Raw genomic sequence first — 27547 nt, 5'->3', positions numbered from 1 at the left:
ATGTTCATCTTTGTTAAAGACTTGTCTGAAATCACGATAGACCGCTCTTGTATTCCTTACGAGAGCAAAGAAAGGTAAAATTCGATGAGACAAAGTTCATTTGAAATTACTGTTTTCTGTATGACCTTTAGTTAACATCTGGTTAATTTTTTCTTTCATTTATTCATTCATTAAACAGATAATTATTGACCATATGACAGACACTGTTCTAGATGTAAGACTATAATGTGAACAATAGACAAGGTCCTGGCTTATGGATAAACAAGCAAACAAAACATAAATAAGATCATTTCAAATAGTTATAAAAGCTGTGAAGACAATAAAGTAGAGTGGCAGTTAATTAGGAAAGACTTCAGTAAGAGGTGATAGTTGAGTTTGGGTCTAAATGATAAGAAGAAGGAGCCATGAGAACATCTAGGGAAAGAACAGTCCTACAGAGGGAAGAGCTAGTGCAAAGGCCCTGAGGCATCTGTGAGCTTGGGCATACTCAAAAACAGAAGGGCGATCAGTGAGCTAGAACATGCTTATAGCTTCTAGTTGCTTGACAGATATACTTACTGCTTTTTTTCCTAGAAAGCATCTAATTTTATATTAATTTTTTTTTTAATTTTAAAATTTGACCTTGTTTGCTCAGATAGCTAGAAAAAAAGGTAGAACAGAATTGCAAGAAGGAATTGGCACATTTCCCCAGGAACAAAGTATCATCTGAAAACAAAAACAAAGCAAAATATTGCTCCAAGTTTGGTAAGAATAATCCTATCTTTCCAAGTGTACATTTCTTCCCTAGAGTGGATACAAAGATATTTCATAAGTAGAAAACCCATCTGTACTGTAATGTTATTGTTTTGGACACATTAATATCTAGTGTAAAATACTGCCTTGAAACATGCACTTGGTTTTTAGACAGAGACGACCTGTTGATGATTGCAGACTTGGTATAAATCAGATGATTATGAAATGCATTTCTAGTCTTTTCAATAGAGCATAGTGGAAAATAAAAGTTTTGGTTAGATATATATCTGGAGAAATTTAATTATTGGTTTGAATTGTTGTGTTTTGGTATTTGCAAATAATTGGTTTTTTGAGTTTTTGACTAATTCTTTCCAAGTGGATTTCAGATTATAGTGTAGTAAGCCTTCCCTCATAGCTCTCATCGGAGTAGTATATGCCGAAAGCAGAGCACGCCGTATCTCCATGACACCTCTCGCTTCTTTAATCTGTGTCTCAGAGTGGGCCAAGTGCATGGCAGTGTTGGCATCAATAGCACAAGAGTATAAAAGGAAATGCCTAGAAAATGACTGGAATGCACAGTAGTACACAGTGCTGTAAATAAGAGTCAGTGTCTGGTTCTTATTTATCTCTGAGTGTTAACTTTTAGTACATAGGAAATTCACATGGTCCCTTATTTTAAACATACTTTTAGAGGGAAATTGAGAGGTGAGTTAAATCCTTTTGGTAAGTTGGACAGGGTCATATTCTTTGGAGTTCAGAGGTACTTAGTATAATCAAGGATGGTGGCATAGATTGGCTGAAAGTGAATTGAGAGCATAGTAAACCAAGAAGATAAAGTTCATGTACATTATCAGCACAATATTAAATAAGCTGGATTATAGAAAAATAATTTATACTTATCACTGTTTGAATGTGTGACATAAGCATATTTTCATAAAAGCAATTAAAATAACTGCTTAAATAGTCGTTTCTTTCCTTTCCTCAGGATACAAGCTATTCCGTATATTATAGCTAAGGAAGCTCTTGGCTTACGTATTCTGGAAAGTTCTATCAAGTTCAGAAAGAACCATGCAGTTGAAAAAGGAAAAAGCTGTATTCCCTGCAACATACTCATGTTCTTTCCTTGTTAGCCCCAGAACCTGAATATGTCCCCCCGGCCCCACCTGCCCATTACTCACTGAGCAAACAGGCTGGTATTTTGGTGGCTACAGTGAATAGTATTCATTGACTCCTATACTTGCTTGTCTGAGGACAGATAGATGTGCTGGATAATTAATAATGTGTATGATAATATAGTGACCATTTTTGAGAAGCAAAATTATTACATATTCCTAAAACTATAACAATGTACTGGGAGCATATTACATTACTACTCAAATAAGATAAGCCTACTATATTCATAGAATGTATTATGAAGTCTCTTAAATGGTGTTTAAATTTGCTTGTTTTTCTTATTTGGTGAGAGTTTTAAATCTCAGTGTATTTACAAACTTGGCATATTTTCTTCAAGCTATTGTTGTAAACAAGCAAACAGAAAAATTCAAAGCTAGGTAATTTTATCCCAAATATCTGCTTAAATTTCAAAGGCAACTTAAGTTAGCCCTGAGCAAGCTCAGAAAACTGTATATAAATGTGTATAGTGAAATTTTTTTCTGTGTAGTACATGTAACTTCTAAGTAACATGTATGTCGATTTGAAAAATTTATATAAAGATGTATCTGTTAATTCATTTTTTAACTTTAGTTTCTTATTTTCTTGTGAATAGCTTTGACTTACGTATTTTTTTTTTAAGATTTTGTTTTTCCTTTTTCTCCCCAAAGCCCCCTGGTACATCGTTGTGTACTTTTAGTTGTGGGTCCTTCTAGTTGTGGCATGTGGAATGCCGCCTCATCATGGCCTGATGAGTGGTGCCATGCCCGCGCCCAGGATCCAAACTGGTGAAACTCTGGGCTGCTGAAGCAGAGCGTGCGAGCTTCACCACTTGGCCACAGGGCCAGCCCCTGACTTATGTAATTTTTAAAATTATTAAAAATAACGTCATATCCACAAGTTTCTATTCATGTATATTTCATTTTATACAGCTGTTGAGCTTCTGAAAAGTTGAGACTTTGAACTTTTGTAAACGAAATTATTTTTAGATGTCCTAAAAGAGCTCTTAAAACAAGAATAATCCTCTCTAATTTTTTTTTTATGATTTTAGTGATCTGTTTCTCATGTTTTCTTAAAGTGGTTTGCATCTGTGCATAATTTGTAAGGCCCAGGATAGAATGTCTCTGGGTCTGACACTCAGAACTCACTCGCAGCTCTATGCTCTATGGGGGTAACGTTTCCGTGGGAAACACCAGGAGAAGAAAGGAATACCAGAAAATGTTTATTAAACATTTTACATAGTGTATATATTACATTTTCTCCTAAGAGGCAATTGTTGGAATCATAGTAGACATTATAGTCTTAACATAATTTCAGGGTAGTTTACAAATACATTCTCTAATAGACATACTATGATATATGAGTTTTAAGTTTCCAGATTAGCCTCCAAAAATCTGTGTCTTAAGTGGCTTGTTATAAATACTTGGCCACCAGTAGTGTGTTTCCAGGGCTTGGGCAGAAGTCAGAGTGCGGGGAGAGGGTAGGTACTTGAGGACTTCCCTTTGGTGAATGGGAAGGCAGAGGGTGGATTGAGAGTGGAAGGATAGCTAGGAAGAGGCTGGGAGCAAGAGGGTTGGGGGGTGGGGGATCATAAAACTTTGAATCAGGAAGAGACCTTAGAGATGATATTGTCTGATGCTATCATCTTATAGAAGGGGAAACGGATCCAAAAGGTCTGTGTGGCTGGCCCAAGGTCACATAGCTTGTGGCTGAGCAGGACCTAGAATCCAGATCTCCTGACTCTCAGCTCACTTTATACACCAGCAGGTGTTGATAGAAGCTGAGAAGTCCACCTGGGACTTGGAGAAAGAGTGGCTGTGAGGAAGGGCAGAAGAAGGGAAGGGGGGGCCCCTGTATGGGGATCAGGTTTTACCTCCCCTGGAGGACAGAGATGGCAAGAACTAAGCAGAGAGATCAAGACCCTAGCCAAATAGATTAGCATTCAGGACAGAGTCTAGTCTAAGAATGGGAAATTGCCATCCCACAGTAGTGATGATAATAGTTCGTCTTCTACTTTTTGGATACCTGTTATGTACTAGGCATTGGGCTGTGCATTTTATTGTAGTATATCACTTAATTTTCATAGTAACCCCTGTAGAAAGGTGCTGTGTTCCCATTTTCACAGAGGCGAGTGCTGATATTCAGAGAGTGAAATGTCTCGCCCAGAGTCACATGGCTTGCTCTGAGAGACAGCACTATGATCTGAACCTATCTGCATTAGCAAAATCTCTGATTTCTGCAGTTTTATGCTGCCAAGCCACAATCACAGATGAAAAAGGGCTGGGCAAATGTAACAGAGGTCAGAGATGGAGTAAGACACAGCGTGGTGTGTGCCTGGTCCTGGAGACCTACAGCAAAGGAACAGCGTCGTCATGGTGTAATAATTGGAGGCCACCCCTCCCAGCACAGCAGATAACAGAAGGAATTCCCACCTGATCCCCATACTTATCCCGAGGAGCTGAATGAAGATGACTCATTGTCTCTGAAATGTATCTGAACCTCTGTTTATGGTTTAGTGCCCACAGGCAGCTGATATCAGGAGGGAGAATCTTGGGCTCCTAAAACTTGTAAATCATCTGATATATGAGCCAGTATGCAGTTGATGTATACCACATTCACTGTACCAGAATCCATCGATTCTGGAAGTGAAGCCACTGCAGACATTTGTCAAATCTAAAGAGTTCAGAGGAGAAGAACTGTGGGATGGTGATGAATGGAAAAACCACAATCTGATGAGGAGTCATTAAATAAGTGTGGATTGCTAAACATCATGGATGTTTAGCCTAAGAAGGGAGAATTTTGGGGGAAGACTTGCACTCCACCTTTCTGGGGAAGGGAAGGAAAGCATTCACTCAGCATCTTAGTGTTGAGGATATTAGGTGCTTTCCAGCCCTCACAAATCCTACAAAGGAAATACTCCCACTTCCTATGGCTCAGGAAGCTTATGAAACTTAGAGAGAGATCATTTGCTGTGGGTCGCTTAGGTAGTAAATGGACTCAAACCCCAGTATGCCTGAATCCAAAGTCAAGTGGAAGAGGAATTAGACTTAAATCTGAATGGCCCCAGTAGTAAAGCTAGAACCAGTAGGTATAACGTATAGCATGGTTAATCCAAAGCACTTGTAATAAGTGCTGTTCCCAAAATGAAACAAAGTGCCTTAAAAATCAGCTTTCCTGAGATATAATTTATATGCTATAACATCCCCCTGTTCTAAGCATACAATTCCAAACTGCCTTTTAAGGTAGCAAGTTTCCTGTCATTGGATATGTTTGAGTAGAACATCTCCAAGTCAAGGCTATAGTAGAGAAAAGTTGGTTTTAAGTAACTCAAAAGCGGTTTCAACACTCCCAGAGTGCTGATCAGCAATTCGCTGAAGTGGTGTAGACTTTGATGGACACGTGGGAAAGGAGGAGCCGGAAGATGTTGCAGCTGTGCTGGTCTTCCTAACTTGGGCTGCACCCTAGGATTGCAGACGAGCTTGAGCTTCCGAACACTTCAGATGCAGATGTGAGGGCCACACCCCAGGACCAGGCAAGTCAGCACCTCTGGGGGTGGGACCCACATTGGATACCTTTTAGAGCTTATTCTAGGGTGCAGCTGTGCTGAAAACAACTTTCGTCGGCTGAGGAGAGGCTCAAGCGCTCTGAGACGGTCATGAAGGGTCAAAGACCCAAACCAACCCGATCCTGCCAGCTGCCCCAAGTGGCTGCCTGTTGTTGCTTCTCTGAGCCCTAATGGTGAATCAGCCACATCTGAGTTACTTGTGGTTTGGCAACCCCTGCAGCCATCCCACATCCTGCTCTTTCAAGATGTGGGGGGCAGTGTTGGCAGTTTAACTAGACACGGTTTGTTTCATGACCTTTTAACCAGATGAACCTGTATCTGTATCGAATTCATGTCCACTAGACATTTCTGCAGAGCTTTAGGATGGAAAAGTCCTCAAGAAAAGAATTAGTGGAAACTCCATCTATGTCTGATCAGTGTTCCTGCTTCAGAACACTTATTTAGAAGTTTTTGTGTCTCTTTTCTTCAGTTGGGCAGGTCACTATGGATAAGTCCACATCAGAGGATCAGTGCTTTCTCTTTAATCTTCTATATATAACTTCTTCAGTTACCTGATTATAAAGTGGTCCAGTGAAAATCTAGCCTGAGAACCAAAAGATGTCAGATGGCCTTGGGGAGCCTATAAAAGCTCTCCTGGCCTCAGTTTCTTTGTACAATGAGACCAACAATTCCTGCCTCAGTGTCACTTTAGGAGTCCAGTTAAAGAATGTGTGTGATAATGCCTTACAACTGTGTGTTGGTTGCCCTGCTGTGTGCCGAGCCCTGTACTGGTCCCTAGGGAAATAGACATCAATAAGTTTTGCTTCCTGCGCTGGAGAATCTTAACAGCTTAGTGAAGGACATAGACTCAAAACTGGATATTCATGAAAGGGGCAGGGAGTGGGGCGTGAGCAGAAATGCACAGGATATTGTGGGAGCATCAAGGAAGGATTAGGATTTCTCTGTCTGTCCCAGTTTTACAGCCAGCAAAACCACAGCAGCGTCCCTTCAAGACTATTCTTAAAGCAGCTGCCTTGGTTGGTTTACATGCCTTATCCTCACCCTGTGCATCCTTCACAACTGTACTCTATTAGAAATCACAAAGCCAGGTATCCAGTGGTGATTTCATTTCTTCTGCAATGGCCAGTGAAGGCAGGAGGCAGGCAGGGAGTATAAGGGGTGTCTAATTCTTGTGTTCTATGCTTTCATGCCGTGAACTGTCAAGCCTGAGCCTGAGCCAGCCAGCCTTCCTCCTGCCTGGGGAATAGACTGTACTCATACGTCTCTAGTCCCTCGAATCCTATCAGAAGGCCAAATGGCTTCACCAAAACAATGTGATAACCAGGGGCCTCATCTCCGTTGCCTCTTCTGATGACTCTGTCAGCAGTCGGCATTGAGGCAGGGGAGACTAGAGGGTTTTGTCATGGCTGCATGAGTTCGGAGCTCTTTGTCTGAGCCCTGATTGCGCCTGCCCTGTGAGTGTAAGGAAGAGATGTGCTGAATGGAAAGAGCTCTAAGGAGGCGGCCAGGAGACCCAGAGTTCAGTTCTGGTCTCAAACCAGCAGCTTTGGCCTTGAGTAAGTCATCATCCATGGGTTATAGTTTCTCCTCTGTAAAAGGAGAAGATTGGGTTTAGATTATCTGTGATGTTCTCTCTAGATTTAGGCTGGCAGGAATCAAGTCGCCAGCCTTACTCTAACTGCGTCATTGCCCTATCTCCAACTCTCCTCATTCTGCCCCTCCCCTTCGGGGCCCAGTGTCTCCTTCATTCTTCCCTCTCCACTCCCTGCCCCTGCCCGACTCCATTCTTTCAGATCTGCCTCTGTATCTGGAGGGAGTCCTTTGGTACCCAAGTTGGGCTAGATTACCAGATAGGCAAACTAAACACGTGTTCAGTGCACCTGCAAAGCAAAGGCACCAGTAGAAGATGTTTTTAGAAGAATTTGATAGTCACTGCTAAAAAAAGTATGGAAGCAGTCATCATGGGAAAAAAGCTGGACTTTCTTATTTTTGTTTTTTGGCTTGTTAATTTAATTTCTGTTTGGAGGAACACTATAGTCTTTTCAGTACTTAGGACTGCTGAAGACTTAAAATCTTCCCCTTCTAAACTTCTTGGACTCAGCCTTTTCACTAAAGCCTCACAGAGGTAGTGCCCTTTCTCTGTACCAGCCCTGTGTGTGCTTCTGTTAGTACCGCAGCCTGTGCTTCTACAGCACCAGCTCACTCAAAGCTTTCCTTTTTTTTTTTTTGAGGAAGATTAGCCCTGAGCTAACATCTGCCGATCCTCCTCCTTTTTGCCGAGGAAAACTGGCCCTGAGCTAACATCCATGCCCATCTTCCTCTACTTTCTATGTGGGACGCCTGCCACAGCATGGCTTGCAAGTGGTGCCATGTCCGCACCCGGGATCCAAACCGGTGAACCCTGGGCAGCCGAAGCAGAATGTGCAAACTTAACTGGTGTGCCACCAGGCTGGCCCCTCAAAGCCTTCCATTTTATTGTGTATTTTCTGGTTGAATATTCCCATGGTGGGGGTTAGGCTCTGGAAGAGGTAGGCCAGGAAGAGAGACACGAGAGTGTGAGACACACCACCCACCTCCAGAGTTTATAATCGATTTGAGACATGTTATTCTCCAAAACGGTTAAATGCCAAAAGTGGCCATAAATATTTGAAGGAGTGCTATAGGAACTCAGAGGCAGAGCAGTTTCTGGAAGATGCTGCCTGCCAAAGGGACCTTGAAAGAAAGGTGGTGGAAAGTTTTACCATGTTAACAAAATGTGCATATCTGAACAGCCTGTTACTTTATTTCTAAATTCTACATCCCATGATTGTGGACTATTGGCAGCTACCTATTCTCAGAGCTGCCCCAAACTAGTTTCTCCCAGTCTCGGGCCCTCTGTCTCTGTTCCTCCACATCTCTCCTGCCCTGGCGTTGGCCCTGTGAGCCTGCCCCTTCAGATAAGCTGCTGTAGTCACTGAGAAGAACCCAGTTGAGTCCCCTGGGCGCACAGAATAAGAGGGCTTTTTTCCAGTGGACTCTGTCTGTGTGGTTGCCTAGGGGAATGCTTGGCTTTTCCTGGGCCCTGAGGAGTCCCCAGTTCCTTATTTTCACCACAGTCTGGTTAAGCCCATGCCTTCGTCATCATCATCATCATCAAAGTTAAATGCATTGAGTGCTTATTATGTACCAGGCTCTGTACTAAATGCAGTACAGGGATGAGTTTATTAAATTCTCACCACAGCCTACGAGATGAGTGCTATTTCTTTATCTTACTGATGTGGGAAGGGACCAAGGCACTAATAATGATGGGGCCAGGATTTTTACTCCAGCAGTGTGATTCCTAAGCCCTACTTTAAATCGTTCCATTGCACTCCGTGTTCAAAGAAAGAGGAGCTGGGGCACTGTGGTGGGCTGGGGACAGCGAGGAGCAGGTAGTAGAACTTTGAGGAGAGGAGAAACTGATTCTGCGTTTCTTTCCATCAAGATGAAAGTTGTTTGAATTCCAGCAAGTGCTTCCTTTTAAATATATCAGATGTCTTTTCTCTGTAATGCCATCTTTACAGTTCTCCCATCACTTTTTTTACCCAGTATTTGATCAAAATAAAAGTTGTCTGATATGGATGCCTTTTCAATGAAGTGCACAGTATCACATTGCCAAGTGTAATTTCCACTCAGGTGACACTGTTCTCACCACTGAGGGAAATGGCAGGATTAGCCAGAAAGGGTGGTGTTCGATGTCTTATCGCTCTCATTTGACAAGCAAGCACAGTTAAACACATTGAAATGTGTCTTTTCAGGATTCTGGTGTTGATTGATTTAGGAAGGAGGGTTTCCTTCAGAAAGTTAAACATCATGTCTTCTTCTGCTTTACCACACTGACTTTTTGGGGTGTTTGTTGATGTTCATAACTGTGGTGATAACCATGATTCATAAAAAGGAGTCTCGTATTTTATGAACATTTCAATCTGCTACTTCCCTTGAGTGGAGTTCTTGACACCAATTTAATGTCTCGAGTTGAGCCCAGAAATTTTATAGTCAGCTCTGAGGTGATTTCTTCCAAGACATAAGTATACCTTTAAGATTTTCTTAATAACTCTGGTATATAACATCCACTTGTCATTCCATTTAATGATTCTAGTGGTTTAGGAGGCTTCGATTACTTATTGTTTTTGCCCCTAAGAGTAATTATCTTCGTGGAATTTCAGCTTTAGTCTGAGAGCACCCACCTTCCCCCAACTCAGGATTCAAGCCTGTTGCTGTTATTCCAAGGACAAACCAGAGAAGAGGGGGTCTAAAGATTTAAAGTGAGGGGTCAGGATGAAAACTTAACAGTAGAGACATCTTTCTAAGCACTCTGGAAGGATCTCTCTTACCCTCCTCCCATACTTCTGTCAAAGCCAAAGGCATTTCACCCTTTGCTTGGCTCCTTCAAGGGTCCCCAGGCTCAGCTGTGGTTTTCATCACAGCTGTAATGACCATCTGACGGCTGGAGAATTCAAGAAAGTTGGACCTTCAGGTTCTCTTTAGAGTTACTGGAGCATCCTATAGTTTTACAGATGCGAAATTGTTTTTAAGAGCTATCAGCTGCCCACTGGTCTGGTTCCTGGTCTGTGTCTTTGTGAGTCAGGCCAGGGAAAGGAAGAAAGGAAATAAAATGAAAAGAGTTCACTTGCCTTTCTTCCTTAAAAGGACCTGCAGGAACACAGAAGGCGGGGGGAATCTGAACTCAGTGAGCTAGCTTGCTCTTCTGTCTGCTCCAGGTTTCTACTTTTGGTTTTTGCTGGCATGCCCTACCTGGAGCTCTGCTTGCCACTCCTGCAGTGCCTGGGTCTCTGTAAAGCTGCAGGGAAGGATGTTCCAGAATCATGACTTCATGGGAAGCACTTACATTTTATCATCAGAAGACCTGGCTTTGAGTCCCCGTGCCACCACTGTGAGTTAGCTGAGTAATCTTGGGCATGGAGTTGAACCTCTTGAACACAGTTCCCCGCCCTGCCACCCCACCCCGATCTGAGATTGGTAGTAACGCTTATTTCACAGGGCAGTTGGGAGGATGAATTAAAATGATGACACATGTTACACTTACTTAGTTAGCTGTCCAGTATCCTTGCTGTTAAGGTTCTACCCATGGCTGGTGTTTTTAGCTGCAGGCAAATGGCTAGCTACATGAATTTCTACATGGAAACACTTCATTTTGAAGTTTTTAATAACTCTTATAAAGGATTGATAGTGTAAAATATCTGGCTGTAAAGTGGGGAAGAACTGATGAAGAAATGTCATGGTGCCCTTCAGTTTACTTCAGCACATACAAAGAAATCATCCTAAGGGTTAAGTTTCCACCTTTGTCATTTGGCTTGTAAAATATTTAGCAGAAACTTTCCAGGTGGTTAATACTCGTCAAAGGTCAAAAACCTGTTTCCATGTGCTAAGACATCAATAATAATTTTGAGAGGGCTGTTTCTCTTTTGAATATACTTTAGATGAATTGTTTCCCTCTAAGAATTCACACAGAAATTGGATACCTTCCCAAGAATTTGGTAGGATGGAGTATGGTCACATACCCACCTATGAACAAATAAGACTAAACAGATTATTTTAGTTTCCTCTCACCACATTTTTGCACATATATCTTTGATAAATAGTCACTAAAAATTATAAGATATTGAAGCCAAGGAGACCTACCCACTCTTGAGGTTTGAGGGGACTCATAAATGCCCCTCCTCTATGGCAGAATTAAAGAGCACTTGAGAGAGAGAAAGGAGTCAGGCTGATAGACAGTAAAATACCATCTTTATTACTGAAAATACTTTTGCAAGAATGTGGCTTTGGGTCTGCAGCCAAGTAGGCCTTCTGAAATTTCATCCTTGAGTTGGAGAGACTTGCCCACTCTTTCCCTGGCATAGTAGGACAACGGAAGCTGGCAACCAGCAGGGAAAGCCTCCTACCTCCAGCAGGAGAGGAGTCCAGAATTCACTATCTCTGCAGGCAGGCACGTCCTAAAGAGAAGAAAGAGGAAGGAGGAGGTGGAGAGAGGGGCCAAGTCTAATATTGTGGGGAATTTTCTCCAGGTGATAACATGAGGAAAGGGAACAAAGTCCTCTCACGACACCTGCTGTGGAGCCTTCAAACGTAGGTTAGACCTGGCCCTGCTCACCAGGGACATTCAGTGAGGGACGGACATGAGGCGTCTGTCCAGCTGTGCTTGAACCTGAGATGGCCCTTTGCCCTGCTTCACGGCTTTAGCTAAAACTTTAAGTGTGGAGTAGGAGTACATTTTATGTGGCTGCCACGTTTTTCCCTGGTATTTTAACTGGCCCCCATCCCTTTTCACTTCTTGCCCCCTTCCTACATCTGAAGCTTCTTTTACACATCACTTTTAGGCTTTAAAAAATTAATTCTTATTTGACTGAAAAATGATGAGAGGAACAATTCCTCTTCATAAACTGTCAAACGGTGCTGCCTTCCAAACATCTAGTGGTGTATATAACTTAGCCCAAGGGTAAATTTTACCCTAAATGTAAGCGGGATCCAGAGTATATCGCATGGTACCACTCAGCTCCAACAGAAGCAAGTGCATTGCAGCGGCTGAAGAACGGAAAAACCTAGAGTCACTGTCATCACCGAAGGGAATTTATTATTATTATTATTACTGTGATTAATTTAATAGCTTTGGCAACTGATTTGTAGTACTTGACTGACAGAACCCCACAATCCCACCTCCCACCAGGCTCTTCATTTCTTCTTTCTCCAACTTCTGTGCCCTTTCTAAAGCACAGAAGTTAAGGTAGACCATGACTTTTTGTTGGTGTTCTCAGCCAAACTTTTGGAGCTGGTTGTCAACCAAGGCCTGGGTCTGCCTGTCTTCCAAAAAACCTGCCCGTGTATTGTGCCAAGTTGTGTTAGCCACTCCATGGTGTTCTCAGATGGGCTCTGGAGTAAAGCCAGTCCGTGTGTGTGCATTTGTAGTAGCCACTGGATAAGAACCAGAATAATGACTCCAGAAGTAAAGGGTCACAGCTCTAACCTGCTGAGTCATCTCGGCTCAGCCTTGCTGGCAAGGGCTCTCAAGCTGCATTTTGTTTGCTTTACTGCTCATTCCATTCCAGCCTGTTAGAGACTCTTTTGCAGATCTGTGGGGGCTCATGGAGAAGCGGGTAGGTCTGGGTGGAGCCCAGGAATCTGGATTTGTAATATGTACCCAGCTCACCTTAGAAGAAACACAAGAGTGTTAGTTAAGCTCTTCTATACAAACCTGTCAGCGTTTATTCATATGGAGAGGCCGTTGTGATTTGTCATGTTCAGAACACAAAGGGTCCCAGAGGGCTTCTTGGCCACCCTTCAGGAGCTGGGCTTCCTGTCTTCCACTGTGCCTTCGTGCACGAGTGCCAGCAGCCTTCACTCCCTTTTGTTCCTAACCGCGAGGGATGTGCATGAACAAGAAAAATAAATACCAAAGAAAAGACAAGTGTTACATGAAATTGTGTTTTGGAATTGGAAAGCTAAACACTTCAGGCCAAAAAACATATATCTTTACTTCTTTTCTTTTCCCTGCCCTGGCCTGATGTAACATCACTCATAACTTACACCACCCCATTAAAATTTCTTGTTGACTTTTCCTAAACTCTTTCTTTTGCTTGTCTTGAAGTGTTTTAGTTTTTTCCATCTCTGAATCAGTCTCTGCCCTTTCGAGACTGTTTTTTCTCCTGAAGAGTTGAATCATTAAAGATAAGCATGACACAGATTCATGCCCATAATATAGAAGAGGAATGGAGGAGGAAAAAATGGTAAGGCTCTGCAGGGTGGGTCACAAAATGGGAAAGCATTGAAGGATCTTAGAGATCTTAAACTCCAAGAACATGTTTTCTCCTAGGGAACTCACTTAAACTTATGACTTAAAGTGTACTAAACTTTTATTATTCATCATCACACATGATTGCCCTGCTTCTAAGCTGCACATACTTTATGGGTGGGAACTTTGGTATATCTCCAGAATGTGGTCTAGGACCCAAATAAAGAGGTACCAAATGAATGCTTGATAGAGGGGTTCCAAAAATTTATTACACTTATTGCATATCTTTTGTATACTAGGCAATTAGAATCTGTTAGATGATGAATGTACAAAGATCAAAAAGATGCAGTCTCTCCTCTAGAATAACTTGCAGTCTGTTGGGTAAAAAGATAATTATATCCTAATAATGACCCTAATAAACTGTGAATAAAGTAGTGTGGGGACTCAGCTACTCTGACCAGCTAGCTCCCCCTTGGAGTGGGGATGGGAGGCAAATGGCTTTCGCTGAAGGATATATTTGAATTTGTATTTTCAGCATGACTGAATCTTAGAATTTTGTATCAGGAAGAAGAAACAACCTCATACAGTCGTCCAATTTTACAGATAAGGAAACTGAGACCTGGAGGTTTGAATTGCCGTTGCTAGGATCCAATAGTTAATCAGTGTCAGAACTAGAGTCCTACCAGAACTTTACTATTTCTTCTAGGAATAGAACTTGGGGCTACCCAAAGAAGTAAGTGTTTTGAGAAAATGGGATTGACTTTGAATATAGTTTCTCCTGGAACAATCTGGTGTTCTAAGAGTCACGTTTATCGTAAAGCTGTCTTAGAAGGATTGATTAACTGTTAAATTCTCTTTTGTAGGAGCCTAAATTAACAGCTCTCTTGGTACATGGACTAGCTGCCTTATTTTAATATTTTGTTAAAAAAAAACAGTAAAAGGCAGGGCAGTCTAGAAACTTGCTAATTGGAATAGTTTGTGGCCCCCCAGGTAATCTAGGAGCTATAAATCATTGTACCAAATATACCAGAACATCACACGATATAATTAGGCAGATGAAAGAATGAATGAAAGAATCTTATTCATCTACCTTCTGAGTATAACTCCTGGTACATAATAGAAACTTAATAAATGGCACTGAATTATTTGAATGTTGAATCCTATCTTAAATAAACCTTTTCTATAAAATTATTATAATATCACTGTACTTTTTGTATTTAATTAATTTCGATTATAAGGATTGGTTAACTGAGTGCCCTTTTGATCTTCTAGGGGTACCTAAAATTATCTGTTCCTGTAAAGTTTATTCCTAAATTTTTGATCATGTGTCCAGAAAGCAGTTATAAATTTATATTATCATATAATTTGTAATTCCTGATTACTAGAATTAAGTAGACTAATCTAATACTCTCATCAAGAAACTTTTGAATGCCTTCCTTCTTTATATTTCTCTAAAATGATTACCTATACAACTTGCAAAACAGTGTGTGTGTGTATGTGTGTTTAGTTTTGCTTCCTGGTCTATCAATTTTTAGCTCTTTAACTTTACAAGGACATTATCTAACATTTCTAAGCTTTACTTTTTTTTTCACGTGTAAAATTAGGGAAGAAATTTGCCTCAAGGAGGTGTACCCATTAAATGAAATAGTCTTTGTAAAACCCTCCTCCAGTGTGCCTGGCACATACTTGACTCTCAGTACATTATAGCTTCAATTATTTTGCTTCATTTCCTGTGTCTATGTTACAAAGCATCAAGAACAGTCAGAAAGCAAACTTGTTCTGTATTGAGAAAAATTGTCCTATTCTTTCCAGAACATAGTATGAGTAGGATAAATATCCTGTCCGTCTCTTTATTCTTTTGGGGTTCTGGTGAACATTTTTTGTAGCACCAAGTTTTAATGATTAATTTTGAGGCCTGAACCTAAGCATTATTGACTAATAAAAACCACAGGTCCCAGGAGTCAGTAAGTATTGATGTTGGTTGAGAGCCAGTAGATGAATGATGTTTAACCTACTAAATATTAAATGCAGAATCTTTTGGTTTGGTGAGTGTTGCTAATGCTGCCAATTAAAACATGCAGTTTGGTTTACAGAAGTTTAATTTTATCTGGATATAGTCCATTTCACCTGACAGTTACTATATAGTAATGATAAAATACTGTTAACGACCCAAATAATTTCCTAAAATCCTGTGTGAATTTAGTGAGAAAAAATGAAAATAACTTTGTTATTTAAAATGCTCATATTTTTGATGGATGCCTAAATTTACATCTTTAACATTACCTTGAATTCTTTTAATTCTGATGTACTGTAAATTACATTTTAAATATAAGACTAAAACAGTAGGAAAAAAGAAATTTTGAGAGAATATGGCCATCCCTCCCCTTTGTTTTCTGCTTTTCTGTATTTTTCCAAAATATTCAAAACTCTGATGTAGTCACTTTAAAAGAATACAATTTTCTAAAATACAAACATTTCCGATTCTGTTACCTTAAACCTATATTGTCCATGTCAGTTTCATATCTGCCACTGGAAATAAGTTTTTAAAATCATATTTAGTGTATTACATTCCCCAAAATTCTGCTTAAGTGTATTTCTGACCTATATTTCAACCTATATTTCATCATTGATTAATTGAACTTCCCATAAATTTCTAAAAAGTGAAAATTGTGAATTGAGGCCAAATAAGAAACTTTCAGGCTTATGAGAGTATTTTTATAAGAGCTATCCAAAAATGCCAATTACTATACTTTCACGGATCACAACAGCAACTAACTTAGAAAGCCAATATTTGGTGCCAAGAACTCTTCTAAGTCTGTATATGTTAGCTCATTTAAAACAACAACTCTATGAGGAAGGTAGCATGATCATTATTATTATTATTACTACTCCTCCTCCTACTGCTCCTCCTCCCACTACCACCACCAAAGATGAGGAAACTAAAGCACAGAGGGATCAAGTAACTTGCCTAATACAGCTAGTAACTGGTAAAGTCAAGAGTTTAACCTAGACAGTCTGCTCTAGGATTTAGTCTCATAATTCCTACATATCGGGCTAACTTTGACCCAGCACCCACAAACTTCCACAGACTTACAAGTATGATTTGTATTTGAGTAATATTCTGAAAAATCTTATTTTTCAGAGTGTTCTAAAATACGGTTTTCTAGCACTATAGATATCTAAATTATTTTAAATGATGTATTGGCTGTGAGCAGATGTGTAAGAGAAGTTGTGCTGTGTATTGATAATTGCTGACAAGCTCTCTAAGGCTAGTTTTCTCAGAGATTTAGCCCCAAAAGGGACGTTGACAAATATGTAGTCTGATTTCCGTCTTTTCCCAGTTTACAGATGAGAGGAATTCTTCCATGAGTCCCCCAGACAAAATTAGTCATTTCCTGCTTCGTGATCCCAAGGCACTTTGTTCATACTCTATATTTTAAGTAAAAGCTATTTTGTAATTAATCTGTTTATATGTCACTTCTTTCCATCCCCCACTCTTGCCTCCAAGTGAGTTCTTCCGGAGCTGAAACCAGGTCTAATTTATTTTTGTCTTCTACCAGCCTGGTGACAAATGGATGAATCACATTGCCTGGAGAGGTTAAGGGACTTGCCCAGAGTAGCAGACCTGAAATGTGAACAGCTTTTGTAACTCCCAATCTAGTACTTACCACTCACGTGCTGCCAGAAATGTTTTCATATGATTTGGATGCTTGCTAAAGAGTTAGGACACAATTCTCCAATTATGTTCCTCTAGGCTAGCTTATTTATAAAACAAGAATAATAGTGTTGATGATGGTGGTGATGACAATGCCACCATCACCACCTATCCCACTCTTATCAATTTGAGGATCAAACGAAATGATAATGTTTGTGAAAGCTTTGGAACTGGTAAAACTCCTTCTACAAGGATGAATGTTGCTGTTACTCTAGTCTGTTATTATTTATGTGTGATCTACAAAGTATTTTCACATTCCACATCTCATTTACTGTTCTTTGCACCCCTCTGAAATCAGTGGTCTCATTTCTATCTCACAGATGAGAGAGCTGAGGCCGAGAAAGATGGGAGACTTCAGCTACAATCACCAGTGGCTGAAAGAAGCCTGAACCCAGCTCTCATGCTCTTTGCAAGATAGCCGCCAGAACAAGGCTGCAGGGTCCCTCAAGATGAGTTGTCCTCCCGAAGCCTCCGGGACTGAGCCCAGGAGAGAGAGACCTACAGGAGAGATGAGAGCCAGGCTCTTCTAGGAGCAGCACAATTATATATGTGTTTTTAAATTCTAGTCAGATTTTTCATTTTATCAAAATGCAACGCCTGGGCACAGAGAGCTCTCTGAGATTAAGTGAGCAGTTTGACTGCAAGTGGCAACCGGCGCTGTAACAGTCAGCAACAGCGTGCAGGTTGTGTGGGTCCAGGCAGGAGGAGGCTAACCCTCCACTGCTTGTGTCTCGCTGGGGAGTTCCTTACGACCATCCTTACGATGAGTCTCAGAGGAAATGAAGGATGATAAATCCAGCTGCTGCTTCCTGTTTCTATAATTCTAGATTGATTTATTTTTTAATGGTAGAAAGCTTTATCTTTAAACCAGTGGAAAATACCCTCAACCTGTTCCCTGTTAGTATTTCCTTAAAAACTAGATGTCCTCATGGGAGCTTTAAAGGCTCTGTGTGTGTGCGTGTCTGAAATTGCCATGATGCTGCCTGGGCTGGCTCAGTGTCTCTGTTTTTCAACAACAATAACAGAAAGAAAACCAACTAAGGCAGATTTTAGTGGGCAGGAAGCTCTCTGTGAAATGGATGGTGGTCTCTGATTTAGAGAAGGCCTGTAATTTATACCAGTGGTGTTCCTGTCTCGGCGATGCTAGTGCTGTTCAGGTCTGATTTTTCTTCTGCTTGTGATTGTGTTATTAGTGAAGAAAGACTCAAGGCATTTAAGAAACACACTGCCTCCTCATGTGCCATATTTTATGGAAAGTAGCCATTAGGTATAGGTTACTAGGAGGCAACTTGCTGAGTTTGGTTATAACCAATGACTCCAGAATTAAAAGTAATAGGTAGAAATATTTTTTTCTAATGCCAATTTTTTCATTGCCTAATTTAAGAGAAGAGAATGTTTATAGGGGCACCAGCGGTGTATCATCTTCTCAGAAGCACTAAAGGAAATTTATTTGGCAAAGTAGAATTATAAGAATGTAGTAATATAGCCTGTCCCCTCACTAAGGATCTTAGCTCTAATGTAGGTCCATTGGCCCCTCCTGTAAGATTCCTAAAATCAGAGCTATGCTGGTACTTTATTCACAGTGGTAATCAGTACATATTTTGCACTTGTAAACTGGCTGGCCCAAGTGAGTTATTTACTCTTTAAGAATTACAGTTCCAGGGGCCAGCCCCGTGGCTCAGTATTTTAAGTTCCTGTGCTCCGCTTCCACGGCCCAGGATTTCACAGGTTCGAATCCTGGGCACAGACATGACACTGCTGTCAGGCCGTGCTGAGGCAGCATCCCACATGGCACAACCAGAAGGACCTACAACTAGAATATACAACTATGTACCGGGGGACTTTGTGGAGAAGAAGGAAAAAAACAGAAGATTGGCAACAGATATTAGCTCAAGTGCCTATCTGTAAAAAAGAAAAGAATTACAGTTCTAGTTTCTATTAAAATGAATTCAGAATAAAAAGGAAATCTTCATAACTTAAGTTTAAAGAAGAGCTTATACTGAATATTTGCTCTGACTTTGTTAACAGCTCCTTCTGAAGATATGTGAAATTGTGAGACACTTGAACACTTATTGAGAGTCTGCTCTAGGACACTTGATGTTATAGAACTCTCCGTTTGTAATCTCAGCTATGCCATTTCCTTATTGCAGCAGTTTCTTAGCTAAAAAATGAAGTTGACCCTATTTCTTTGTCTCTCAGCAATTTGTAAGGATCAGATGAGTTGGAATCTGTCCAAGTGCTTTTAAAAACCAAGATGATGGTAAAGACATTAGGTAATACTGTTAATAAATGGCAGTCAGGTTGTAATTTCACTTTTTAGACTTTGTTCCTTGTGTCCTGAAGCAGCCTTCGAACCTCAGGGCCTTGTCTCCTTCACTTAAGGATTCCTTCTAAGAATTTGTAAATTTTAATTTAATTTGAGCTCATCTCTAACTTAAAACAAGCTGAAGAGGGCAGGGATGGGCTTGGTCGGGCCAGTGAGATCTGGGTTTGAATCCTGGACTGCCATATTTTCTCTGCATGACCTTGGTCAAACTCCAACTTTCTAAACCTCAGTTTTCTCTCAATAAAAATGGAACAGAAATAGTACTGCTTCGGGAGAATGTGACCATTTGATGAGCTCCAGTATGTGAGAGCTTGGTTACTCAAGAGGGCTGGTTCTCTTCCTGTCTCCTCTTGTATATTTGCAGGAGCCTCAGTGTTGCAGGATGAGGTACAGCCTGGGATTGCCACTCAAAGACGCCAGCCGTGTACACCACTCCGCCTGACATCATCTTTTCCCCTCCGTACTGCTGCCAGGGAAATGAGAAGTAAATTAAGCTGCTATGGGTCACTAACACTCTCCTGAGGAATAATAAATATTTCTTTTCCCACCTTCTTCCTTTCAGTGTAGTCTGACTTGAGTTCTTTCGATGCTTGACCTTCACAGGGAGTTTTCAGCGGGTGAGGAAGCCCGCCACTGTTTGGATTACTTGAACATATGTCCATGTGCTGTGTTTTCTTGTCAGAGTTACATGAGTTGTGGAATTACTTTTGCAAGGCACCTTTTTTTTTCTTTAGACTTTTCCCAAAAAGTACCCTTTAAAGTTTTACGACTGGATAAGTGATATGGTGGTTAGCAAGGTTAATGTTTACCAACTTAGTGAAGGGAAAAGCACACAATATATATCCTAACTCTGTTTAAGACTTTCTGCAGAACTATGAATTCTTCATTCTTGATACCTTTATTTAGTCAGAACATATGCTACATACTTGAGTTAGAGCTCCAGTAGAAATGTGTTTACTGTATATGTTTTAACTTTATGCTCAAAATAAGAAACAGCCGTATGAAAAAACATCTCTGTACTTTCTCACCCAGTTATTTTTAACTTCTAGTTCCCTGCTCCATTCCCATCTTAAAAAATGCCATGCTTCCATCCAACCTGCCTCCCCTGCTTGCTGTTGTCCCAGCCTTTTGTTTCCCTCCCCAGGCAACTTCCCAGAAGCAAAAGTTCCCTTTCCCACTTACTCCTTGCCCACAGTGAGCCAGACTTCTTCACTGGGGGTGCTTGGGCTGAAGTCTCCATGACTCTCAACGCCAGATCTAGCAGTCACTCTACTCCTTAACTTCTTGACCAGCTTGTGATGTGTGATGCCGCTTGCCGCCCTCTTCTTGAAGTGTTTGCCTCCTTTGGCTCCCAGGACAAAGTTGTCTTCCTCCTTCTCTGCCTCTTTCTTCTCCCTCTCCTTTGCTGAATCCTTTTCTTCTGCCTCTTCCCTAAATGTTAGTGGTGCTCAGGATTCTTTGACCTTTTTCTCTATATGTACTCTCTTTGGGTCATCTCATCTTCTATACTAATTTATGATTAGTCATAAATGTGTAATTCCATCCCAGATACTTCTCTTGAGATTCAGGTCAACTGACTACTGGGCATCTCTGCTTAAATTTATTACACCATGCTAGCTATTCAACCTGAACAATTGAATTTACCTGGAAATCGTCTTGACTAGTGTAACTTTCTCATTCATTTCCCTTCCTCCAGTCTTTCCTCTCTCCAGTCCCACTTCCATACTCTGTGTAGAATTCTTTCTAAATTGGAGTGCTGATCTCATTGCCCCCTTGTTGAAACCTTTCATGCGTTCCTTATTGCCCATTTCTAATTTGGGTCTGACAATATTGCACTTTCCTGACCCCTACTCCTGGAAAATCCCCCACCCTTTCATGTTCTGGGAAACCAAAAAGGAGTACTTTGCTGTAGAATATTCTGAGATAAGACCCATCTCTATTCTTTCTTCTAACTCCCATAAGATTCTCAGATGACTTCCTCATTCACCTGCCTCTATAAAACTCCAGGCCCCTTTCTTGTCTTGAAACAAGACCATCTTCAGAATGTTTTATTTATTCTCTAAGTGGAATTATCATTCATTTCCTGCCATCTTGTATTCTTCACTCAGATGTGTAAATAAACATTATCTATCAATGTGTTGCAGAATTTGGGTCGATTTCTCGGCCCGGTGGGCCATGGCATACTAGTAACAATAAGTATGTGTTTGCCGAAATACAGGTCCTCTCAGCCCACCATGCAGGGCCCCAGCCGTGAGCAGCTTCAGCAGTTTCCCACTTTGTGTAGTAAAAATATTATCATTTCCTAATTTATCCTGTGGAAAAGGTGGGAAATGTTGTTTAGATGGTTTGTGTTTATTTCATTTTTTAAAAAATTCTAGACTTCCTATGATTGTAATATCCAACATGACACCATGTTAAAAGGTCAGTCCCCATTCGTAAAGACTATCCTGAGACATCAACTGCTTTGAATCAACTATAGCATGAAATATCTAAGGTAGGATGTGTCTACAGATAATTTGCCTAGAAAAATCTAGACTTGTGTTTATGCATCAGCCTTACATAATGACATCAGCTGTTTCTAGCCCATGTGTCCTGTACTTTGGTTGAGAACACTCCTGGTTTTCCTGGGAGAGTCCCAGTTACACCTTGTCCTGGCATCTCACCTTGTTTAGCATTTGTCACTCTCAAAAGTTTTCCTGTTCAGATGGTGAATTATATGTGTACTTATTGCATATTGCATATTGCCGGTCTCAGCTATCAGTTTTCTTGGGATTCATACACTTACTTTGTTGTCATTTTAGATTAAGATGTATTAGGATGTTTACTCTAAATAATTCTGGGCAGAATGGTGGTAGTGGTTCATGCTTCATCTTTTCTAGAATTCTTAAGGTAAGCACGGACAGATCTTTAAGCTCTGGGAGGGCAAGGACTGTATTTATCTTGCTCTACTGTGTATATGTTCTCAGCACCTATTTTATTACCGAAGCCAAATCTTTGTTGGAAATGTAAGTGGTATGAGCTTGACGGCTTCATGACAACAAAGGTTTGAAGTCTATGATGGGTAAGATAGATTGTCTTCAACTACAAATCTCTAATGCCTAACACAATGTATAGTATTTAAGAATAAATTGATGACTGATTGAACAGCCAGCCTCTATCTTAAATGTTTCTTAGCATTAGCAGCCTCTACCTAATGATATTGATCCATCAAGACAGTAGCCATTATTATAATTATAGTTCTGATGTGTTGCATGTAAAATCACACAAATGAGCAAATTGTTTCTTGGTTATAATGATCTGTTTTACTGTTTTTCGCCTCTCATGGGGAAGAAAGGAAGATAACATTTAGTCATTCCAAAAATTATAACACCTCAGATGAATTAATTCTATCATTTATAAGATTTAGACCTTAGTTTACATCTGATATCTGATACTTTAGTCTTGAATTCCCAGTGGGTGTGCCAGTGGGTGTGAAACAGCTGATAGGCACACCCTTGCTAGTGAAGGGCTTACAGTTAAGTGTCCTGTCAGACCAGCTTTTCTAAAGATCATCTGTGATTTTCACAAGAGCTATACAAATAGACGCTAAGTACTTAGAAACAGGATTAAGTAATTTGAATATGAATAAAACATTCCCCTTTTTCCTCAAATCCTTTGAAATAAGGCAAAACTGATACTCAGATAAATTTATCACTAAAATAACGCTCTATTTTTATTATTTTAAAAGCTAATCCTTTGGAAGAGTTTTTAGTTAACTTTAAGATGGTTTCTGATGTCAATAATGAATTCCACTATAATAGAGATTTTATTGTCAGAGGCCATTAATGATTTTTGGGCCTTGATTATCCCTAATGTCTGCAGTATTTGACTGATTTATACCTTCTTTCTCTTGAAGTCCCTTCCTTATCTTAGTTTTCTTGATTTTCTCTTTTCTTCATGGATTGTTTTCCCCCCTCAAAGCCGTTAGGGTCCTTCCTCCTCTCTGTTGCCACCACATTCCAAATCGTGGGTTTTCCTCAGTGTTCCCAACCTTCCCCCGATTTTTCGGGTTGTGTAGAGCCAATTTAGAAGAGTAGCTGAGGTGAGGACATTCAGTGAATGTGCTCACCATTATACAGGGTGGTGTGTGTATCTCATCACAGTGGTGTTTTGTCCCCATTTCATTGATGAGGAAAATGAAGGCGCAGGTTTACACAGCAAGTGATGCGAGACATAATTTGTGTTCCCATTTTACAGATGAATTGGTAAGAGGTGGAAATGGGATGAAAACTCAAGCAGACTAACTCCTTAAGCCACATTCTTATCCATCATGCTACCAACTTGCTAAGAATTAAAATTCTATTTTAAATTATTAGCTCAGTACAAAGAGACTCTAGATTATTTGTGCATGAATTATGTCATTTCTTGATTACCTTTGTACAGGTTTAAAGTATTTGGTTTTGTTTTCATTCTGTTAGCCCCCATATATCTGTGCTCCGCCTTCACTGCTATCGCACTGCTTGGCTGTCGTTTACTTATAAAATGTAGACTAATTTTAATATTGACCTAAAGAAAACACAGTGAAGAATGAAATGATGCTCGCTTTCCCTATCTCCACTAGAAGGTACAATGAATATTTCTTGGTGTTATGGTGTTGGTTTTTGTTTTTTCACACTAGTTTTTGTTTTAGTTTATTCCAGAAACCAGATTTTACTGGCATGAATACTCACAGGCTTTGACTGTAGGATTCTTACAATATTATAAGCTAGCTCCCTTTTGATTAGATTATATTTAATGTTGTGCAGTACAGTGCTTTATATGTATGTGTTCTCTAAATATAGATGAAGACAGAACTATTTTTGGTTTTAAAATTGTGGTTTGCTCCGGAAGTATTGTAGAAAGATAGTTATCAACCACCTGTATGTTGATAACACTAAGATACTGTTTTTCAGACAATGCTTGTAGAGTTCATGGTATATTTTCATGCCCAAGCCCGTGAGGACTTATGTGTCTTTTCATTTGTTACATCTAATCTGCCTACTTTTAAAAAGAATTAAAAAACAAAAAGGATTCTGAAAGATGTGTGAGGAAAAGAAGAATTTGAAGGGTTTATGAAAAAAGATTCAGTTAAAATAAAATCATGTAAATGTGTATAAAAGAACAAAGGGGCAGCACGATGAAGTGGAGAATTAAAAGAAATCTGGGAGTCATCCTTGACCTTTCTCTCCTTCACCCTCCCCCTACAATCTATTATGAAGTCCTGTTGTTATTACTTTGGCCTCTTAGCTCAACCATCCACCCATTTTACTCACTCGCTTCTCCACCACTCACAGCCTAGGCTTTTCCTCCATCCTTTTCCCAGAGTAATACAATAGCTGCCTCCCTAATCTCCCATGTTCCCTCACTGAGCTACACCAAGCCCACAGTGATCGCTTAAGAGACACAAATCTGATTTTCACCCATCTCCCATCTCCAGCTAAAAATACATCAGTGGCTTTCCACTGCCCTTAGTTTGGTGACATCAAAAACTTTCACTTGGCTTATGGGGCCCTGTGTCATGTCATACCGCATACTCAGCTCTCTCCCTCTGCTCCAGGCTACTGCCCTTCTCTCAGTTCCTCAGATGCTCTTTGCTCTCTTTCTCTCTCTCCACAGGACCTTTGGACATTCTGGTCCAGCCTACCCCTGCACCCTTTCTTCACACCTCACTTCAGCCTGACTTCTCAGAAAGTTCCTCCCTGATCTTGCCAACTGGAGGAAACTCCCCTATTATCTGTCTTTATAATACTGTGCAACCAGGGGAAGGTTTGGGTTTTCTGATCCAAAATTTATGCAATTTGAGGAGCTCTTTCTAAGGAAAAGAACACAAAGTTAGAGATAGAAAAGTAGGCTTGAAAGCGGCCTGTGCAAGGGAGGGGTCCTGAAGCTTCATCTTCTTGGACTGCAAGACACATCTGCCTCAGCCTGTCCCTCTTCTTGGTAGCTCTTCTCAGTTGACCATTTTGTATATTCAGCTAGGTGAGTATTTCTCTCCCCTTGACTGAATTCTGAGAGAGGAACTATGTCTGAATCTGCTCACCAAGGTTTCTCCAGGAATTTGCATTGTGTTAACACTTGAGTATATATTTCATGAATGGAGGGATAAATGAATATGTGAATAATTAAATGAAAACTCAGTCTAAGGGTTAATGCTTATAATGCTTATATAAAATCTAGCTGAATTTCCTGGAAGCCAAAGCTAAGTGGAGAACATCTGGATTCCATGGCTCTTTATATTAGTACATCATGAAAGACAAACTTCTCTTAGTACCTAGTGGTAAAGAGAATTTTTATAGAGTTCTTTGTATAAAATGCCTTATTCAACACACTGAATAATAAGAGCAGCTAACTTTTATTGAGCACTTACTGTGTCCTGGGCACTTGCTCAACATTTGGACACGGTATTCTGATTTAAGTGTTTACTGACTCCAGTAAACTGTGCATACACATACAGACAGAACTTACGCATCCGTTGCCTATGCGGAAGGGCAGAAAACCCACTGAGGACAAGGAGAAGGAAGGCCTGAGGCTCTGGCAGCTTCATTGTCTCAGGGAGTCTGCCTCTCGGGAGCTCCTTCCTCCCTGGCTTTTTATATCACCTGGCGGTGTGCTAAAATGGTGCTCGTTTGCTTCTGCCCCAGAGCTCATGCCAGCTTATCACCTGCCCTCCATCAGGAAGCTGATCTTGGTCTTATCTCCTGGTGAGGGTGTGCCCAAACTTACCTTTGTCTCTGTTTTCCTACAGAATGTTTAATTATGAGCCAGACTGCATGCAGATGGTCTATCAGAATGAGTTATCTTCAGAATAACCTGTTAAAAAGGGTTGTCCATCTGGACGTTGAAGAACGTCCGTCAGAGCTGATCATCTTGACTGTGGCATAATTAATAGTGACCTTATATGTCACTATAATTAATAGTAACAGTCTTTAGCGTACAAGTTCACTGCCCTCTGAGACCTCTCCTAGAACTCTGTTCTAGTTCTGCGTGATTTATTCTGTTAACAGACCTTTATTAAATGTCTGTCCTGTGCCATGCCCTAAGGACATGCAGATAAAAGAAACTCTCCTCCCTTGAGGGTAGGAATTCAGACCCAGGTGGAGGGAGAAAGGGAGACAGATGGAATTTACCGTTCAGCAAGTGTCATGAGTAAGCATTGTCTAACTGCCTTCATTTTAGTCCTGATGGCTAGGGTCTCCTAAGATACTGTCGAGTAGCCTAAATAAGCTACCTAACAAAGGCATATTGTATCAGTATCTGAGCATCCTTGTCTCTCACTAACTTTGAGAAGTTTTTTGAGGGTTGGTAAGATGAGCAGGGCAGGGTCCTCAGGTGCTTCCTGGCAGTCTTTACCAAACAAGGAATAAGTACTGGGGTGGGCTCCCAGCTGTCCACATCCAGAACAGATAGCCATGAGTCGATGATCAGAGGGGCTTTCTGTCCCAAAGACAACTGGAGGAGAAAGATGTCCCGGGACCATGGAAAGCTGCTCAGGATATCAGGGAGCTCTGTCCTAATTTACTTTCCTTAGGAACCTGTGAGTCAAACTCTAGAGAACCAATATTAAAGGTGAGTAAACTTAAAAGGAAAATGGGCAATTTTGGCTTGAGATGTCTGTCTTACAGATGGAAAGAAGCAGAGAGTTTAGAAATGCACACAAAGTTCCCCTGAGAAATCCTATTGGCCGCCTCGCCAACTGGACGAAGTTAGAATGGTAAAGGTTGACCAGGCCTTCACTCTGAGTGCAGGAAGGGTTTCTCTGGAGCCTTTATTAAGGTCCATTAGGCTCTCGTTTTAGGGACTAACCAGACCATTGCCCTAGCTCCTTTTCTGTTTGTTTCCTCTAGGCTGCTTTCTCAGTAAGGACAGCTTCCAATTTTTTTTTTTAATATTATTATTCTTTTTATCCCCAGAACCTGTATCTAGCACATAGAGGATACTCTATAAAGATTTGTTGAATGAAATAAAGTTTCTGGTAGGGGGTACACTAAGTGAGGCCTGTAGATACTGAAGCATTTGTGAAATTCTGTTGGCCTGAGCTCATGGTTAAGGGAATGCTTGTGATAACTTGTAGAAGAAACTCTGATTTGTATGGAATAAAATGTGGAGGACATTGATTTAGAGGCTCTTTTGTATTGTTCCATGAATAAGGTCTCATTTTCTAGCTCTCAAACGTGGGCCTTGACTTTTAGAACTAAGAGCTAGAAGAAAAAGCAAGAAAATTCACAAGAGTGTTATTAATGCACTTTTGTTAATTCCTGAGATATTTTGCCTTAG

The 27547-nt window shown here is 40.6% G+C and overlaps 1 protein-coding gene across 18 annotated transcripts in view; it reads left to right on the top strand.

Moving 5' to 3' along the window:
• Positions 1-27547, top strand: part of LRRC8D (leucine rich repeat containing 8 VRAC subunit D) — a 109159-nt gene that overhangs the window by 71023 nt on the left and 10589 nt on the right. Inside the window, exon 1 of one of the 18 annotated variants that reach the window (XM_070592472.1) lies at positions 26312-26839. The exons of the other annotated variants lie outside the window; for them this stretch is intronic. The gene's annotated coding sequence lies outside the window, so the exon portion shown is untranslated. Of the gene's footprint in view, positions 1-26311; positions 26840-27547 lie in introns of those variants that run through there. 18 annotated transcript variants of the gene reach the window in all.

This window comes from Equus przewalskii, chromosome 24 (genome assembly GCF_037783145.1).
Source record: "Equus przewalskii isolate Varuska chromosome 24, EquPr2, whole genome shotgun sequence".
NCBI lineage: Eukaryota > Metazoa > Chordata > Mammalia > Perissodactyla > Equidae > Equus > Equus przewalskii.
The sequence above is the reverse complement of the archived record's forward strand: the minus strand, read 5'-3'. Positions and strand labels throughout refer to the sequence as shown.